Genomic DNA, 16,250 nt, shown 5'->3' on the forward strand with positions numbered 1-16,250 from the left:
GTGGTGGAGTCTCCTTCTTTGGAGGTCTTTAAGCAGAGGCTTGACAACCATATGTCAGGAGTGCTCTGATGGTGTTTCCTGCTTGGCAGGGGGTTGGACTCGATGGCCCTTGTGGTCTCTTCCAACTCTATGATTCTATGATTCTATGATAATGGAAACTGTGGGATTGATCGGGAACATACCAGAGAGTAAATCCTATTGAACTCAGTGGGACTTAGTTTTGAGTAAAAATGCTTAGGATTGCAGTGTAAGGCTGCATAGTCTTTACACAGTTACCTGGGAGTAAGCTCCATTGAAAACAGTGGGACTTACTTCTCAGTAGACAGTGTAAGGCTCCATTTACATTAAACGAATAAACATTCCGTGTGTTTTCTAAAAAAACTGCTGAAGCATTGCAATCAAAGAACTTATAGTGGATTGGTGACATTTTCCTTCAAAATTATAGGAAGGGCACCGTAGGCCAGCTTCACCATTTCCTTCATTTGGTGCAGAAATTTTATTTTCAGTAAAAACAGGACTCTGCTTGTGAACCTACACACCCACCCACCACTTTTAATTGTTCCCTGAGACATGGAAGGGAGGAAAAAGGAAAAGTGGGACATTCCGGGATCAAATCAGAAACCGGGACAGCTTCTGTAATTCCAGGACTGTCTTTGGAAAATGTGGAGGGTATGCCATTGTTGTTTCAGTGAACACATGTAACCCTTTTTCGCCAAGTTTTTTTAAAACTAAAAGGAGGCTGTTGTCTGGGGGGAAAGGCTTTGGCTATCCCACCTTTCTTTGCACCCAATGTGTTTTGACTATACACAGTTTTGGCTTTAGGTGCAATCCCTAGAGCATAAGCCCCACATAACGAAAAGGCTTACTATATTAATGTATTTCAACAATAAAAAAAATTTTTCTGATTGCTGATATCCAGGTATTCAGGGCAGAAGTCCTCTCCCCCTTCCTGGTAGATGCCATTGCATCACTGGATAAGCGTCGTCTTGGACGGAGGGGAGGTTGTAGCCTCTACCTGGCCCATCTGAAATGGGGTATCCCATTAAAGGGATCCAGGGAAGATGCTTCTGTCTGGGTGCCCCAGACAGCACTCCCCAGGTGCAATCCAGTGGGGGAGTTACTCCTTGATGTAGGTCAGGGGCACCCTCGTTTCCAGTTGACCCCCAAATGTAAGTTCTTCTGGCAGGCGGGCCGGAAGGGGTGGGGTCTACCCAATGCCTGTGCCAAACCTCTTCCATTTGTTGTAGCCTGGTTTCACCCAAATGACAATTTCATGCCTCCTATTCTCGGTATTGGGGAGGACTGAAGGGTAGGACTGAATCCATGGTCTCTGAAAATGGGTCTGAACATGACTGCCGTGGATTAAGTGTTGGACTTGGACAGGGAAGACCTCATTTCAGAATACTCTTCTCAGCCATGAAGCTCAGAGGATAACACTGGGCAAGGTACCATTTTTAAGGCTATCTCACAGGTTTGGAGGAAGGGCAGGATACCAATGTGATGATCAAAATATGCATCCTCTATTCTGACACTTTATGCCGAGCATCTGAAATTGTATGAAAAACAGCTATTAGTGCACAGGCAGATCACATCCTCAGGAAAGATCAGCCGTGAGCGGGAGCAATGCTTGTGCTTAGTTTTGTTTTTCTGAGCAAAGCATATGACTTTGGATGGTAAATTGCCCCCCTGACTGGTGTAGAAGGAATGTAATTAAACTGCATTTAAGTGCTCTCTGAGGTCTTCCCTTTCTCAATGTGGCATTTCACATTTTGCAGTCTTGTAACCACTTTACACCAGAGGCCTTTTTAATGCAAGAGAGAACCGGAGCTCATAAAACTGGTTTCTGATCCGTGCAAGAGCCAGGAGCTTGAGAAGGCTGTGTGGCAGAGATTTTGCCAAAGGGCTCTTTTCTCTGGGGAGCTGAGAGACAAAAAGGGGGCAGAGACAAGCGTTAGGAGCCGCAAACTGGGCTGCAGACAGATTACACACAGCAGCCCTGCAGATCTGCAGAGACAGATAATGGGAGGTAACTCTACGGAGTTCATGAAGCCCATTTAAACTCCTCACTGGAAAGTAATGAATTATTTCTAATTTGTAGACACCTGTGTATAATGGAAATCATCTATTGGGAGAGGATATAGAAGAAAGTACCTGCCAGGTTAACAAAGCAGATGGCACTGAAAGAGGCCCATCCATGCTGCACTTTTAAAACAACAGCTAGGAGCAACATCCACCAGGAGTATATTCTGTGTATTGTTCTGATTCAACAAGAAGACCATTCTAATCTTCTTGTGACCTTATATCCCCATTATGTCGTTCCGCCCCACCTTCCCCTGCCTCCTAAGATCGGTAGGTCTCTTGAGACGCAAACCCTAAGAATCAGCAGCTGGGGCCTGGGAGCTTGCTGCTGAGCCCATAAGACTGGCACCTAAATTGACACCTAGGAAGCACCACATAGTGCTAGACTAGTGAGGTGTAGCGGCTAGCTGCACCTTTTGCCAACGTAGGATTTAGGGCAATATTGGCAGTTCCCAAAATTGAGAAGATCCATAATTGAGAGGCACCAATTTTTGGCTTCACACTGGGTGCCATATTACAGAAAATTACCCAAGGTCACCCCTCCTGTTGCCTCAGGTTAGACATGGCAATCTCGAGCCAAACAGAAAATAGCCTCTCTCCCTTGATTCTGGCCCCTCACCCTGAAGCTATCTGAGAATGAGGATACTTAAGGTCGGACACTGAGGACTGGCAACCACAATAACCTCAAAATTGTTAGGTCATCAAACATGTACTTCTGGGCTTCATGGTGCAAGTTTCAGGGGGTCTATAATACTATGAAACAAGGATTATGCCTCTTGTGTTTTTCTCCAACTAGGACTTTGGTCTGGGTTAAATGGGCATTCTCCTCGAAACCCAACTGCCTGGAGACATCTCACCCACAGACTGCCCCCCATTCCTCTCCCTACTCCTTTAAACCCAATTTAGTCACTGCACAGCAGTGGCAAGAATACAGCATGGAGGCCTCCTTCTACTTTGGCACCCCATGCATAGCAGAACATCAGGCCATAAAGTCATAAAGAGCCCTTGGGAAATCTCTTCTTTCACATGGACACTGGCACTACACTGGCCTTGGGAAATGGTTTCTCCAGGGACTTAACCAGGGGAGAGGAGAGGAGGAAGAGACGTCCCTCCCTTGCCTTCCCCAATAGCTTGCAGCTACCACCAGTGGGTGGTGCTGTGGTCTAAAGCACTGAGCCTCTTGGGCTTGCTGATCAGAAGGTTGGTGGTTCGAATCCCCACGACAGGGTGAGCTCTTGTTGCTCAGTCCCTGATCCTGCCAACCTAGCAGTTCAAAAGCACATGAAAGTGCAAGTAGATAAACAGTTACTGCTCCGGCGGGAAGGTAAATGGCGTTTCCATGCACTGCTCTGGTTTCGCCAGAAGCGGCTTAATCATGCTGGCCACATGACCTGGAAAAACTGTCTGTGGACAAACATTGGCTCCCTCGGCCAGTAAAGCGAGATGAGCGCCGCAACCCCAGAGTCGTTCACGATTGGATTTAACTGTCAGGGATCCTTTACCCTTTTTATTTTTTATTTTTTACTACCAGCACCAGACCACCAGGACAGGACAGTATGCGGGATTGGAAAGGAAAGGGAGGGACTTGGGAAACTGGCAGTGGGCCAGGTGTTTGTTTGCTTCTTTCTTGCATAACCAAGGGGCACAAATACAAATGGGCTTCAAAATAACCTGAACTAATTCCATAAATTAGCTTGGCTAATTTCAGAGGCAACCCAGCATGAGCCAGGGGGGATTTACCCATCACTACCTCAAAATGCTCAAACGTGCCCATGTTGTGGCTTGATCGTGGCCCACACCAGAAGACATTATTTTGTCCACACAAAAGGAATTTGGCTTTCAGTTCGCAAAATATTTATGCACAGATGTGATCCGAATAAAAACCAAAATGGCAAATAAATTAATTCAGTGTGAAAAAAATGGAATTAGCAAACAACACCTGAATTACATTAACAGTCTAAGCAACCCAAATGCTATCAAGGTGTCTTTGTTACATTACAGAATCCATTAACTGAAGAAAGCAGACAAATATCAATATCTAAAAATGCACCAAAGCACCCACCAAAGATTCCAGATAAGCATGCTGCAAAAACATGAGAAGTTGTGATAGCTTGGGGTATTGAATTAATCATTTAATAAAATCTATAAACAGTACACAGCAACTAAATAGATGCCATAGACCTACATCAGTTCAGAAAATAAGCATCAGAGAACAATTGTACAATGGCATGCATCGTTGTTGACACCAGGCACTTTATATTCTGTCACCTTTCAAGTATCTCTGATTTCAAAAGACACTTGAACTGAGGCATAAATGAGACTCCCACCAGAAGGGGAAAATTGCTTCTGCTCCGAAGGAAGGGAGTCAACTGAAAGCCACCTCAGGCTTCTTGCAGAGCTCTGCATTTTGCCTGCAATCCTTATACACACTTACTTAGGAATAGAGATGGGAGGGTCTTTGATTTTGGTTTTCTTGCTTTCTCATTCTTTCAATTTTAAATTCAGTTCTCCACCTTTCAGCAGCAATTTAGTGCTAATTTTTCAAATTCCAGTTTTTAAAATGCAGTTTTGACTAATGGGCATATTTTCGAAAGCAAGCTCTAATATAATGCATTTTATACTTCCATTAATATGTTCATTTTTATGCACACCTTCCACAAATTTATCCATTCCTGTAGACATCGTTGGACTGGAGAACTGCACCGCAAAATATGGATAAGTGCAACTTTTGAAGTTCTCAAATTATTTCAGAAAGTGTTGATTTGGTAGATTTGGATTCAAATATGAACTGAATCAAATCTCTCCCCATCCCTACTTAGGAGTAAGCCTCATTGACTCTGGTGGGACTTAACGCTGAGTAGACATGCAAAGAACTCACCTGTTAGACTCTTCAGGATGTATTGCACCTTGGATAGTCAATTCCAATCTCAGGATTTGGGGGGTGGGGGTTGAAGGGGCTGGATGTCGTGACCATAAAGGTATTAAGTTTATAGCATCATGTCAGGTATTAGCTAAGAAGTGCTTGGATTGCCTAAGTGTCTGGGGTTAGCTCCACATCCCAGTTCCACCCGCTACACTCGTGATAGCACTGTCTTCTCTGCTCTTTGGTGGGAACTACAGAGTCCATTCAGCTGCAATAGCTAATATCTTTGGTCAGTTAGTGAAACGAGTCAGGAGAGTATGTAAGCACCTTCAGTTTCCTGTGTTATAAGGCTTTTTGCTTCTCCACGTGGTGTTTTTCTCTTTGGGAATTTTCCTTCTCCTTTTTTAACTTCATAGCCCTCCCTTCAATTCAGCACCTTTCCAAAATGGTAGACTTGCAATCCAGTGACTTCCTATACAGTGGTACCTCGGGTTAAGTACTTAATTCGTTCTGGAGGTCCGTTCTTAACCTGAAACTGTTCTTAACCTGAAGCACCACTTTAGCTAATGGGGCCTCCTGCTGCCACTGCGCCGCCGGAGCACAATTTCTGTTCTCAACTTGAAGCAAAGTTCTTAACCTGAAGCACTATTTCTGGGTTAGCAGAGTCCGTAACCTGAAACGTATGTAACCTGAAGCATATGTAACCTGAGGTACCACTGTATCTTACAGTTGAGCAGCAGCAGCTGATTTCTCCCCCCCCCCCCCAACTCTGGTGTGATTAAAAGCTGCAAGCATTAGCACAGCTGCTACAGTCTTTCACCTCCCCAGTTCACAATCAGCTCAAGCCTACTCTAAGTTTTGGCTGAAATCTGCAGTGGCCTTGAAAAGTCCCTCTGCTTACTTGGCTAGAGCTGAGCTGGAAATGCACTAGTGCTCCAGTGATTCCTATCTGTCAGATTCAAATTAGGATAGAAGAGACAAGTCCTAGGAAACGGAGGCTGTCCCTGGTGATTGGAGTAAATGGCCTTTGCTCTACCAGCCAACAATAGCATTGTGGTGGTGGACTGGGCCAGTGGGCCATCCCCTCTCTTGAATTGGGCTGTTTTTCTTTCTCCCTGCTTTCAAATCCCCGTGGCTGAGAAATGCAGCTAATAACATTTGCCTCCCTTACAAGAGCATTGTCTGGTTTCTCATCCTTTAGTGTTTGCCAATTCCTCTGAGACCCGGGCGTGAAGCAATTATCTGAATAGATGTGTAACAGGTCCCTTTCTATTTCTGTGCTTGTGCAGGAGTGTGATATCAAATACAACCCGTTTCTACAAGAGCTGGTTGTCTTCTATGTATGTAGGAAACTTGCAGGTAAAAAATGTAGCGTATAATAGAAGATGGTTCTGTTTATGCCAATAGGTGGGGAAAACTTACCTGATGGATGGATTTCTACGCTGCTTTCCATTCAAAAGAATCCAGAAGTGGCTTACAAACAATAAATAACAACAACACAATAGAACATCACAAGTACAGCATAAATAATATAATTAACAAACAGTTACAATCTATAAAACACTACTGTATTAACAAACCAACAACTAAAAAGTAAGCTATACATTGCAATTACAGTGTAAATCATATTATATGGTTTGGTTGGCATCCGCCTGTCTCAGGAGACAATGGAAGAGTGTGCCTTCACAGGTGAAGTCAAAATGTTGGAGAGTTACAGCACCTGCTGTGGCTGCAGAGACTGAAGTGGGAGAGACATGTTTTGTTGCAGCTGGGGCAGATGAAGGTGTCCCGTTGTGCTGGTATACCATTGCATTTCTTCTTTTTGCACTCCTCCCAGGGGTCATTCCTCCTCTGGTCACTGCTGTAGAGGCACGACCCAATTGACTCCAGCATAACAAATCAAGAAGGCATTTATGATCTGTAAAACAATATTAGCAGAATAGCAACTAAGAAAACTAAGCTAAACACTATTACGGTCACACACACACACACACACACACACAATGACTCATAACCTTTTACTCTGTTCAGTTTATTAAAATACACATACACATCCATTATACAGGAGAGCCCTGATCTAATAGGAATACCTACACCAGAGCTATACTTTATAAATTATTAAGCTAAACTTGTGGTCTGTCCTTCTGACAAGTGATGTACAAGGCAGTCGCCAACAACAGCAGAAGTAGAGCAAAATGCAACCATCTCCCTGTCCTTGGGATTTTTCAGCTGCTGCCCATGAGGCTTCTGCTGCTGTAGCCAATGGAGATTCACGTTGGGTGACAGCCGTGGGAACTGGAACGTGATGGTCTGAGTCCGCAGTAGGTGAACTTTGCCGGCAGAACAAGCAGGGTGACTCCAGGACTCTGAAGGCAAATAGGGCATTCCTCTGCCAGTACAGTGAGGTCAAGTGCTTCCCCTCAGGATAAGGCTGACCAGCAGTGGTGGTGAGAAGCCTTATTTGCTGAGAAGACTCTTGCTCTCCTCTCGCTGATGGCTTGTAGCTGGCTTCCCTCCTGCTTGTGGCTTATGGTTGTATATGCAAAAACCTCAGCAGCCTTTTTTTAAAAAATAAAGAGGGAGTGTTTTTCATACTGAAGTTCTGTAAAGGCTCAGTTGCCCACTGTCTAAAAATGAGGTGATGGGGCTAGCAGGCTTCAGGCACTGATCTGAGGTTTCAGTTGTGGACTCTTCTCTTCTCCAAGTCATCAAGGAAGCAGAAAATAGTCAGGTGGAGGAGCCAGATGCAAGGGTGCAAGCTATTTTCTGTTTGGCTTGAGAACTTTCGGGTCCATACCGAAGCTGATCAGACTCCGCCCTGAAGTTGTTTAGCCTCCCTGGATGCTTCCAGCAGTGACTCGAGGTGTGTAGGGTTGGAGCATTTCTGCACTTATCAGGACTGGACTATGTGGCAGTGGCAAGGTCAGGGGAGTTCCGGGGTGGTGGCTTTCTGCCACCATTCCAAAGAAATATGAAATACACATATAGTAGTAGTACCAGTAGTAGCAATTGTTGTTGTTTATACCCCACTCATCTGGCTGGGTTTCCCCAGCCACTCTGGGTGGCTTCCAACAAATTAAAACACATCTGACCTGACTGGTTTGTACAATAGTACCTGAATAGTACCATCTGACCTGACTTTTGTAAAGTGATGTGTGCAAATGGACTGAACATTTGCTACTGATCCTGAATTTTGTCCATGGGATCCAGTTTCTTGCCCACCACAAACTGTGAAACCTGATTCACAGGGTGCTGCTCCCTCTCCCTCTTCCACACACGAGTAACCCAGGCTCTGCCCTATCAAGGCCACCTCCCTAACCTGTCACTCCCTGCACTCCCAGTCTTTGCCCCCATAACAGGTGCCAGGCCTTAGGAAGCCTTCAGAAACTCTAGTGCAGTCTTTGCCAGCCTGATGCAGCTTTCCAGGCACCAACAGCACTGCTAGCTTAGTCTGGTGGGAGAGGTGGTCCAAAACATGTATATCAGATTGGCAAAGACCACGCTAGTGGGTTGGGTGTAGCAGATAGAATCAAGTTCCTTGCAAAAGGGCAGGGGGAAATGCAGCCTATCACAGGGCGCAGCATAGCAGCCTCCAACTTTGCTCAACCTGGTGAGCATGCCTAACTTGAAAACTTTTATAAGGGTCAACAGTACCACATGACCTGCTCAGGCCTATCATTGTTCAATATACTTCCTTGCTAGTCTGGCTGATTTGTCTGTACTTCCCTGGTGGTGAAATACAAGGTAAATTTCTGCATCTTAGATCCCAGGGTCAGGTTCAGAAGAGAACATCTAACCCACATTTGTTGTGACCCTGGTTTAATAGCCAAAAATAACACATTTCTTGCAACCTGATAGCTCTCCAGTTCCCAAATTCGACAGTGGGGTATCCTAAGTTCATATCTTAACACCCCATACACCCCACTGACAATGGACAAGTGTTGGGGAGTAAATTCAGACATGAAAAGGTGCCATTTGTACTTTCAATGTGTGGAAGAAAAGGCTGGCAGTTTTGAACATTCTTTCAGCTTAGTAGAATGGTTTTGTTTTTTTTAAAAAAAGAGCAACCTCCTCTCCCAAAATATAAAGTTTGTTCCCCCCTTTGAATGAGAAGATTTAATCTCTTCCTTTTCTCTTTGCTCTCTCTCTAGGCGGCTGTGGAGTGTTGACTTGATAAAGAGGCTGCTTGCTTTGGAGAACTGAATCAAGGAACGAGTCACAGAGGTGAACATCAAACAGCCTGTTTCAGCAGGTACTGGGCCTTCTTGATTCTCCCCACCCCTTTCCTCCCATCATTCAGTGTGTAGCAACTTGTCTCTTTAGTTCTGGGAGAAGCTCGAGGTCCACATAGAAGGGAATTCCATTCTCCACACTATCCCTGCCGCCTTTCATTAAACCTCCTGGAGGATTCGTAATGACGGGACTCTTGTCCCCTTTAGGTTCTTGGATCCCAGTCTGTTGTGGAGCCCCCCTGCATGTGGGCTCCATCTCCTTTCCTTGGTGTTGCAGTTAGATAAAGCGTGTGCAGCTTGAGACCCACCAAATTCAGCTCGCCATCCAAATGTAGAGCAAGCATCTCTAAAGGCTGCGATGTGTGACGTGTGGGTTGCATTTAGTTCAAAGGGTCACAGGTTGTGCAGGGCTAGTTTTTATATACCCAGTGTGCTTCTCCTTTCCCGCCAAACCAGTATAAAGAAGAACTGGTCATGCAGAGAATGGGAAGGACTGGAGTTAAAGGTGAGCACGCATTAAATCCCAGCTTCAGACCCTGCCACTTTCAGATGCCAGGGAACAATTGGGTCCGAATACCAAGCCGCAGCGTCTACTGCGTGGGCAGGCAGGTGAGCAAGCAAGCAGAGGCAGTCCAGAGGGGTAGTGGGACCCCCTCCCAGGGCTCTGGGGCCCCAGCTGCTGCCCACAAGTGCCACCCCCTAATGCCAGTGTTGGATTTCACAAAGCATAAGCGCAGAATAGAAGGCCTAACGTGGCTGACATGAGGAAGCTACAGCACTAACAATGTTGTTTTTAATAAGGTACCTAAGGACGTGGGTTATTACGTGACTGGCAATAAAAGCATATTACTGTGCTCACTCATGCCGGGGAATGCATGCTCTACTCCTGCATTATGTGATCTCTGATGGGCTGGCACAAATCATTTTTTGAATTATTTACTAACCTAACTGAACATTTCCAGGGCTTCAAAAGCCTATCATAAAACACAGCCATGTCCCTACAGTACTCACCATAACTCTTTGCTTGGTGGAAGGAGACACAAACTTGGGCTTCCTTTTAATTTCAGAGGTTTCCAGATGTTCTATATTTCTTTTTCTCCTTTGTGAGGTGCCTGCTGTGGGTATGATAAACAGCTGAGACTGTGCAAAACTCTTCTAAGAATGAGTTATTTTGTTGGTATGCTTTCCTCTTTTAAACATTCCCTCCTCCCCTTGCTTTATGGTCTCCAGAGAAACTTTGGTTTAATTTATCACGTAAAGAGGCTTCCAAGGAGTAGAGACATTTGCGCAGTTATGTTAGAGAACCGACCGTGTTCATAGGGCGAAAAGGTGCATTTGTCCCAGGCCGTAGCTTTGCGTGTGTGAGGCATGTGCATGGTTCCACCTGGCATCCACAATTTTAGTCCTGCTTGCATTCTAAGCCAGATAGAAATTTGATTTAGGGGCGTCAGCAACAAGTAAAGTAAGGTGGCAAAGTGCTGAAGAGCTATGGGGTGGCTATGCTTTCTCTGTGGGCAGTTAATGGTGCTGAGCTGGTTTGAGGGCCGTGTCTAACAGTACGAGCCGTGTGGGCCCACTTTGAATCTCATCTCAACCATAGACTCAGCAGATAGGCACTATCCTCTCAACTTCCTTTTTTTAAAAAAATTTAATATTTATTACTTTTCTAACAATTTAAACACTACAAAAACAATACAATACAATACAACACAATAAAAAAACACTACATAACATTGACACATAGAACACATTAAATACATTAAACTAACAAAACAAAACAAAGACAGTTTAAAATAAATCAAACAATTTCAATATCTTATCTTTCATTCACTTATTTCCACGACCTCCTCCCACCTCCCTTTTTGTATTCCACTTCTGTTAATTGTTTCAGCAATTCCTTTCCATCTTCGTCTGTTTTCTATCCTATAATTATCTTAACACATTCTAACCTTATTTTTTCCTTTAATACTCTATTAATCTATTTATACTTAATTCCTTGTAACATTTCTACCAAAGCCATATAATTTCATTCCAACATTTTTCTAACATTCATTAATTTTACAGTGTTTCTGTAAATAGTCTTTAAACTTTTTCCAGTCTTCTTCCACCAACTCTTCTCCCTGGTCTCGGATTCTGCCAGTCATTTCCACCAGTTCCATATAGTCCATCAACTTCATCTGCCATTCTTCCCGGGTGGGTAAATCTTGTGTCTTCCAATACTTTGCGATATGTATTCTTGCTGCTGTTGTTGCATACATAAAAAAAGTTCTATCCTTCTTTGGCACCAATTGGCCGACCATGCCCAGGAGAAAGGCCTCTGGTTTCTTCAGGAAGGTATATTTGAATACCTTTTTCAATTCATTATAAATCATCTCCCAGAATGTCTTAATCCTTGGGCATGTCCACCAAAGGTGAAAGAATGTACCTTCAGTCTCATTACATTTCCAACATTTGTTGCCGGGCAAATGGTAAATTTTTGCAAGCTTGACTGGTGTCATGTACCACCTATAAATCATTTTCATTAAATTTTCTGTTAGGACATTACATGCCGTGAATTTCATACCTGTGGTCCATAACTGTTCCCAGTCAGCCATCATTATATTATGTCCAACATCTTGTGCCCATTTAATCATAGCTGATTTCACTGTTTCATCCTGAGTATTCCATTTCAACAGCAAGTTATACATTCTTGACAAATTCTTGATTTTTGGATTTAACAGTTCTGTTTCCAATTTTGATTTTTCCACCTGGAAACCAACTTTTTTGTCCAAATTGTATGCCTCCATTATTTGGTAATAATGGAGCCAATCTCGCACTTTATTTTTCAATTTTTCAAAACTCTGCAGTTTTAGTCTGTCTCCATCTTGTTCCAGAATTTCCCAATATTTCGGCCATTTGGCCTCCATATTGAGTTTTTTCTGTGCCTTCGCTTCCATTGGTGACAACCATCTTGGGGTTTTCTTTTCTAACAAATCTTTATATCTTATCCAAACATTAAACAATGGTTTTCTAACAATATGATTTTTAAACGCTTTATGTACTTTTACCTTATCGTACCACAAATATGCATGCCAACCAAATACATTATTGAAACCTTCTAGGTCCAACACGTCAGTGTTTTCAAGTAGCAGCCATTCTCTCAGCCAACAAAAAGCAGCTGATTCATAGTAAAGTTTAAGGTCTGGCAGGGCAAATCCACCTCTTTCTTTAGCATCAGTTAATATCTTAAATTTTATTCGAGGCTTCTTGCCCTGCCAGACAACTCTGGAAATATCTTTCTGCCACTTCTTGAAACAATCCATCTTATCCAAAATTTGTAATGTTTGGAACAGAAACAACATCCTTGGCAGCACATTCATTTTTATCACAGCAATTCGAACTAACAGTGATAACTTCAAATTTGTCCATATTTCTAAATCCTTTTTCACTTCGATCCAACATTTTTCATAATTATCCTTAAATAAATTCACATTTTTGGCAGTCATGTTAACCCCTAAATATTTCACTTTCTTAACCAGTGTTAATCCTGTCTCCTCCTGAAACTTCTCTCTCTCATTCACAGTTAAATTTTTCTCTAAAACCTTAGTTTTCATTTTATTCAGCTTAAAACCTGCTACCTGTCCGAATTCCTGAATCAGTTCCAATACCCTTTTAGTACTGGATTCTGGCTCCTGTAAAGTCAATACTAGATCGTCAGCAAATGCTTTCAGTTTGTATTGTTTAGCTCCCACTTGTATACCTTTAACCTCTTGGTCCTTTCTTATCATGTTTAACAAAACCTCAAGGACCGATATAAAGAGCAATGAAGAAATTGGGCAGCCTTGCCGTGTCCCTTTCTCAATCTTAAACTCTTCTGTCACTACATTGTTCACAATTAATTTTGCCTTTTGTTCTGAATAAATTGCACCTATACCGTTTTCAAACCCTTGACCTACCCCCATCCCCTGTAGATTCTTCTTCATAAAACTCCAAGAAATATTGTCAAAGGCTTTCTCTGCATCCACAAATATCAAAACTGCCTTAGTGTTGATATTCACTTGTAGTTTTTCTAGAATATTAATTATATTCCTCATGTTATCAGACAGATGTCTGCCCGGGAGAAAGCCCGCTTGGTCTTTATGAATTTCTTCTACCAACACCTTTTTTAATCTTTTAGCCAAAATATCTGCAAAAATTTTGTAATCCACATTAAGCAGCGATATGGGGCAGTAGTTCTTAAGCTGTGTCTTTTCAGTCTCTGTTTTCGGTATAAGTGTTATGTAGGCTTCTTTCCACGACTCTGGTGCCTTTCTCCCTTCCAATATTTCGTTATCCTCTCAACTTCCATTCCCCCTTTCCATTGCAATACGTAGCTAATTTTATTCTGCTTTCCAGGGCTGACCGAGATAAGAAGTATTTTGAAACTTCAAATATGTGATATAAACGGTAATTGTGTTGTTATTCAAACACCCCAAGCCACCAATATTCATGTGTAATTCTCTTAACTCTGGGAGGGGGAAATGTCATTTATGTAGATCAAAGTATAGCCTATGTTAATTTTCCTCAGTTAGGCTAGTTATCTTTAGGAGTGCATCAGAGTTCCACCCTCACCAGAATCTGGGGCAGAACCACACAACTTTTGACATAGGTGAAAACATTCTCCATGTGGAAGCCCTGCTTTACTACAGGACCTGGGTCCACCCTGGAAATATACAGAGACTTCCAGTAAAGAAAGGGAGATGTTGTGCCTGAGATACATTGGGGCATTTGAAGTGGGCATCTAGTGCGGCTTCCCCAGCCCACCAGCAGCTTGCATGAGACTCTCATTTCACATCCTGAACTGCTCCAATCCAGAAAAGGGGAGGGTGTTTGTTTTTAACTATTCTTGCTGGATCAAGGCCATCCCTCCTTGAAAAATCCACACCCCAAGATATGGTGACTATGATGCAGTAAAGGTAAAGGTAAAGGGATCCCTGACCATTGGGTCCAGTTGCGGACGACTCTGGATTTGCAGCACTCATCTCGCTTTACTGGCCGAGGGAGCCGGCATACAGCTTCTGGGTCATGTGGCCAGCATGACTAAGCCGCTTCTGGCGAACCAGAGCAGCGCACGGAAATGCCATTTACCTTCCTCCCGGAGTGGTACATATTTATCTACTTACACTTTTGGGGGGGCATGCTTTTGAACTGCTAGGTTGGCAGGAGCAGGGACCGGACAACAGGAGCTCACCCCGTCATGGGGATTCGAACCGCCAACCTTCTGATCGGCACACCCCAAGATATGGTGGCTATGATGCAGTATGGAATCAGTAAACACTACCACCCTCTTGCTGTGGAGTAAATTGCAGGAGCCGTCTATGGTTAAAACGCCACGTAGCAGAGGCAGGTTGTTCTGCCCAGCCTTAATTACTTTGAAAGTCTGTGGAATCTGGGGCTTATTGGTAGGAGATTAAGGCTGCACCTGTTATTGCTTCTGTTTCTCTGCCTTTCCTTTCTCTGCTGGCTATGTGGGCCAGTGTGGTGTAGTGGTTAAGAGCAGTAGACTCGTAATCCGGTGAACCAGGTTCAATTCCCCGCTCCTCCACATGCAGCTGCTGGGTGGCCTTGGGCCAGTCACACTTCTCTGAAGTCTCTCAGCCCCACTCACCTCACAGTTCGTTGTGGGGGAGGAAGGGAAAGGAGAATGTTAGCCGCTTTGAGACTCTTTCGGGTAGTGATAAAGCGGGATATCAAATCCAAACTCTTCTTCTTCTATTGGCACTTTCCACCCCTTTCTTGTTACCGCTATCCTCCAGGGAGTTGTTGCTGCCTGGTACTGCCTGCTTCAAACTCTGCAGAGTGGACTAATGTCTGGAGACAGTCATGAGAGCAACAAACCCTGAGACTGAATCCTGAAAAGAGAGAGGTGCTGTTGGTAGGGAGTTCATGTGAATGGGAATTACAAAGATGACCTGTTCTGCAAGGGGAACCTATGAACTGTAGACTATGACTTGGGAGACAATGGTTCAAACCCCCAGGTACTGGTGACCTTGGGCCAATCACTGCCTCTCAACCTAACCTGCCTCACAGGGTTGCTGTTGCAAGATAACTTGGGGAGGGGAAAACCACATATCCCACCTTGAGCTCCAGAGGGGAGGCTGGAAAGTGATATATAAAAGGGAATTAATTAAGTAATTGGGGGTAAGTAATTAATTAATATTGATCCAATGCTGTTGCTAGAATCCTCAGTGGCTTCAGCGGCAGGGAATACCTATGTCCAGCTCTGGATGGTTTGTCAGCTATGGCTGTCCCTGGATTTGGATAGCCTTACTTCAGCCATCTATGTTCTAGTAAATCTTACAGCTGGACTACTGCAATGCACTGTGTGGAGCTACTCTTCAAGGTGGTTAGTGCAGAATGCAGCCACAAGGCTACAAACCAGTGCAACAGATTGGAAGTATTTTCATCTTGTGAGCTGCCCTGAGATCTTGTGATAAATCTAAGGAATCGAATAAATGAAGTACATTTCACTGATACTGAAAACATAGGATACTGGCTGCAGTGAGCTGCTGAGCTCCATTCGAGGTGTTGGTCCTGGTGTATAAAGCTCTGAAAGGCCTGACGCCAAAATGCTTAACGTAGCTCCTCTTCTATAGAGCTACAAATAATGCCCTGATGATCTCTGGGCATAATTCGAAGGCGCATCTGTTGCTTGGGCTTTGCGATGCTGAAGGTAATTCTGCATCTTTTACTTGTATTTTTTTGTTTGCTGCATTACAAAAGAAATTGGTTGAAAAGTTTTTGGCAGATAAGTTTAAATGTGTGGTTTTATTGTTGTTGTTGTTGTTGTAATTGGTTATTTGACCATGTTGAAAACCACCCTGGGCTCCTGTGGGAGGAAGTGTGGTCAAGCAATGCCACCAATCAATCAAAATAAAGTTCCTCGTTTGTTTGAGATTGACAAATACTCATCCCAGCCTCAGGGTATCCTGCTAATGCTCCAAGAGCCAGGTGGTGCAGACCATGTGCGAGAGGGAATCTGGCAGGTTTTTTGCACAGAGGGACCCAACTGAGCTCAGCACACAAGGTACATGCGGTAAAAAGAAGTGATTCCCCCC

The 16,250-nt window shown here is 43.8% G+C and overlaps 1 protein-coding gene across 3 annotated transcripts in view; it reads left to right on the plus strand.

Moving 5' to 3' along the window:
- TNR (tenascin R) overlaps positions 1-16,250 on the plus strand; it is a 383,580-nt gene that overhangs the window by 205,510 nt on the left and 161,820 nt on the right. For 2 of the 3 annotated variants that reach the window (XM_081012038.1, XM_081012039.1), the window contains exon 2: positions 9,094-9,194. The exons of the other annotated variant lie outside the window; for it this stretch is intronic. The gene's annotated coding sequence lies outside the window, so the exon portion shown is untranslated. The remainder of the gene's footprint in view (positions 1-9,093; positions 9,195-16,250) is intronic. 3 annotated transcript variants of the gene reach the window in all.

This window comes from Podarcis pityusensis, assembly GCF_964106645.2.
Source record: "Podarcis pityusensis genome assembly, chromosome: 6".
In the NCBI taxonomy this organism is placed as follows: Eukaryota; Metazoa; Chordata; class Lepidosauria; order Squamata; family Lacertidae; genus Podarcis; species Podarcis pityusensis.